The sequence below is a fragment of the Vicugna pacos genome, chromosome 20 (genome assembly GCF_048564905.1).
Source record: "Vicugna pacos chromosome 20, VicPac4, whole genome shotgun sequence".
Taxonomy (NCBI): Eukaryota; Metazoa; Chordata; class Mammalia; order Artiodactyla; family Camelidae; genus Vicugna; species Vicugna pacos.
In genome coordinates, this window is record NC_133006.1 from 36,348,679 (window position 1) to 36,353,334 (window position 4,656).

Sequence of the window (4,656 nt, forward strand, 5' to 3'; positions counted from 1 at the left end):
CCAATACTAACTGTCAATCATCTTTGATTAGATGCCATGTTTATCTACATAATCATATGACTTTTGATCAGGCAGGATCTCAGGGATGCCAGAAATCCAGCTGAAGCAGGTATTTATCTATTCGGTTTTCCAAACCCAAAATCAAAGCAAAAACATACCAGTAGATTTTGGTCAATTGTAAGACACAACTGATGTTCAGAGCAATTCTATCAATAATAATGGTGATATGAGGCCTCCTAGTCTTAATTCTGGTTTTAATGAGAGAACCTCTGCTGTTTAGCCATCAGATATTCATTAGCAATTCGAATAAATGTCCTTCGTGTTTTAGTTTATGAGAATTTTTATCCAGAATGATGAAATGGTGTTTTGAGCTTTACTATATTTTTTTTCTCATGAGATCCATTTATGTAATATGCAAACCTATTTCTCTCATTAAGTTGTTCTTGAATTCCTGGAATAAATCAGGCTTGGGTGCAATGGATGATTTCTTAAGGTGCTATTGTATTTAGACTGTAATTATTTTAAGGATTTCTGCAGCTATACTCACAGATGAGGTTCCTATTCAGTTTAGGAATTTTGAGTTATTTATTCAGCTTTTTGGAGCAGTCATTTCATCTTCATACTATGAATGTGATAGTTTTTTTTTAAATCTTCTTCTATTTTATGGAACAATTTCTCTAATGGAAATGATGTGCTCCTTGAAAATGTAAAAGCTGTAAAGCTGTCCAGCTTAGTAGCCTTTTTTAAAAACACAATTATTTGAGAATTTTTTCCAAAGTATTGGAGTTTTCAGACATCTTAATTATGAAGACAGTTTTGATCATCATGTTGATCCAGGAAATTTGCCATTTTAAAAGATGTTATAGATCACAAGCATAATTTTAGATATTCTTGATCTCTCTTGTCTGTTCTCACACCAAATGTTTTTCCTGTTGGGTATGTTTTCCACAGATGTATGCATTTTATGTTGTGCTTTTTTTTTTTTTTCTCCAGAGAAATACTGTCTTTCTGCTTTCTGGTTTTTTTGTTTGTTTGTTTTTTAATCTTGGCTGAGTCTTTCTATTGAGTTACTTTGGCATAATTTATTATTAATTTTTATTGATTTTTAAAAAAGATTTCATGGGGGGATAACTAGGTTTGTTTGTTTGCTTGTTTAAAAGGAGGTACAGGGGATTGAACCTGGGACCTCATGCATGCTAAGCACTCACTCTACCACTGAGCTATACCCTCCCCCTCTTTTCTAGATTCTTAGGTAAATTTTTACTTCTCTTAAAAAAAACACGTTTAATTAATAATAAAAGCCTTTCAGGGCAGATGTTTGGCCTAGGGGTAAGGCCCACAGCTTCATGGAGTTCATAGTCTAATTTGGTTTGCAGACATATCAATAAGCTATTATAATGAGAAAGGTGCTCTAATAGGAAAAGTTCCAGGTTCTAATGGAACACTTAGAATAGTAACTCCACCAAATCTGGTACAGGTGGAAGTCAAGAAAAGTTTACAAATTGAAGTGATGCCTAAGCTCAAAGTAGGACTTCTCCAGGCAAAGGAAGATAAAAAGAGAAGGAAACAGCTTGTGCCAGGAACCCAGGATGAGAAAGAGCCCAATCCCGTACTTGGCTATGGCAGACGTTCATGGGGCTGCATACAAAAAGCAACAAGAGTGACATGAGCTTGGAGAGATCAGTAAGAATCAAACTAGAAAGGGAGGTATCAAGGAGAGGGACAGTGGAATTCCAGGAGTGTTTTACGCATAAAAACGACATAATCATTTTTTGAAATGATTTTTTTTCTACTTCAGAAACTCTGAATGATCACTTTGATCTCCCTGTGGAGAAAGATGACTTTGGAAGATGATTTTGATCTCCCCGTGGAGACTAGATTTGATGTAAACAAGACAAGAAGCAAAGGAACCAGTTTTGAGGTTGAGGTAGAAAGCCAGATAAGAAATGGTGTTGCCCTAAATGAGCAAAGCAGCATTGAGTGTGAAAGAAAGGAGACAGACTGAGATGTGTGTAAGAGGGGAAAAGCTTAGAGAGTGATGGATTGGGAGTGTGGGGTGAAGGGAGTGGGAAGTTGTTGCCGGTAGATCCAGCCGGTGTTCCAGGTTCTTATCCCGTCCCAGAAAGAATTCAGAGACAAGACTTAGAGGTTAAGAAAAGTAAAGTGAGGGTTTATTAAAGGATGAATAGTACACTCTAAGGGGAGAGCCGGCAGGCTCAGGTGAGCGGCTGCCCTGAGTTTCTTTGGCAAGTTAGTCACATAGGGTGTACAAATGAATGGGCAGAATATTCATTGAGGAGGGAAGGGCTTGGGGTCGTATTTCCTGATTATCATTCCAACTCCAAAGGGAGGAGGGATTTTTGTCCTTATTTAGTCTGGATCAGAAGTGTCATGGCGTCAGTGCATGATGGGTACTTCTGACCTGCAAGGCTAAATTTATTGAAATGAGGGAATAATGAGCAAAATGTTACATTTGGACACTGGAAATTCCTGCTTTTTCTGACCTTTCTTTGTTGGTCTCCAGGCCAAAAGGTGTGGCCCCTTATCAGCCCAAAGATTCCTGCTTTTCCTTCTCTGCCCAGGGACCCTTGGTGCTTACATGATGTATGTTTTCCTGCATTTGGCCTGTGCCCCTCCCTTCTGCCCAATTCCTGCCATTTGGTCTGTGCCCCCCTTTCTCTGCTCATATCTAGCTATCTGCCTGCTCTAACATAGTGAAGAATGATGCCCAGGTTTTAGCCTTGACTTTGGGGCTGTAGGGCCCTCCCCTGAGTCAAAGAAGCAAGAGCAGAAACTGAGTCAAATGAAGAAGAAGACTGACCCTGGATGTGCCGACTTTTTACTATTCTTATTAATATGAATTGTTCTTTTGTCCTGTTTAGTGCCATTTACTTTGGCTTCTATTTTATTTAAGAAATAATGTTTCTACCCTTCATTTTGTGTGTGCATATACATGTAAATACCTGAAAATTATCAAACTTTTTTTCTTGTTTCTACATAAAGAATTTATCCCTCTTTTGCTCATTTCTACCCTTTTCTATCCATATTCCAATTTGGGTTAATAAAATCTGAGATATTGTGCCTAAATTATTGATCTTATGTTATTTCATATTATGCCTTTCATTTATTTTATCTTGTTCATTTTCTCATTCTTCTGCTAGACTATTAGCTCCAAAAAGGCAGAACTCATCTTTTACTTAATTTTTGTCTGATTTACTGCTATCATCTGTCTAGAACAAAGTCTAGTTTATTGGTGGGATCTACCAAATATTTGTTTAAAAAAAAGATAATTTTTCCATTATGCACCTTCTCTTTCCCCCTTTTGACCACTGCATTCAGTTTTTAAATCACTAATTTCATTGTTATTAGTAAACTACTTCACAATTTAGCTTGAATTTTATTCAGTTCTCGGTTGCCTGTAGTGTGTGTTCAAGCATTTTTTTTCTTCTCAAAGAGAATGTGGGGACATGTTTTCTGACCTCCACCACAGATACTACACCTAGAGTATGGCTTGGTCACAGACTTTCCTCTTGCAATTCTGTAAGTTGTTCCACTGTCTTTGGCATTTAGAGTTTTGAAGAAATGCTCTGAGGTTATCTGGATTTCATTTCTTTATACGTGACCCTTTTGTTTTTCTTCATGGATGCAGGTTGGATATTTTTCTTTATCTTTTAACTTTAAAATTACTGGTTCCTTGAGGACAAGTTCATTCACATTTGTAATATCTTGCAGGGCATACAGCTTATCACAGGGATGGAGTGAATACTGGATGAATACATACATGAATAAAGACACAAATTATATTTAGGTAAACTTAAAACCGCACCAGTGTTTCTCTACCTCATTATCAGTCTCCAGGTTAACTGACACTGATACAACTCAAGAGAAGTCAGGCATGCCACCTTGTATTCCTGCAGAATTACCAAGACCTGAAAGTTCTGTGAAAACATTATGACCATGCAGAAAACTTCACCACTATTGGAATCCAAGCCAAATTAGCCCCTCTTTCAATAACTTTATTATCCCACAAACTTCAGAGCCCTACTCAAAATGCTCAGTTTTTTACCCTAGAGAATTGGCATGATAAGGGACAGAAATGAAACCTAATTTTTCTATTTCTTTTTATGGTTTGGATGAAATAAAAGCATTGTCAATGACACAAAACAAATCATATGAGAAATTAAAATATCTTTCCTTCATTTTCCTTTTTATATTCTTCCCTTGGCTGCCTCAAAGCTAGTTTCTATCAGCAGATGGAGTATCCCATCAGAATTAGCAGCGATCATTTATATTTATACAACAAACTGCAAACTTTTGTTTCACTACCAGATTTTAGGTGCAAATGAGATGGAGAACAAAGCAAACTGAATCCAAGTCAAACAATACTAATGGGTGTATCAATCTGCCCTAATATAAACGCGGGAAGCTAGAAGGATACCCTGTATATCCTTTGTAGTTTGTCTACTCATACATATATAATTAAACACATATAAATTTAAAATGCATTTATATCAGAGTCACCTAAGAGTGTACTCATTTTAGACAATATAGTAATCCCTTCTTGGAAGGGATTTCTATCAAAAGATAGAAATTGCAAGTATGTCTTCTTGAGAGACACCTCAAGTTTGGTGAAATATCTATCCAAGGCATATGAAC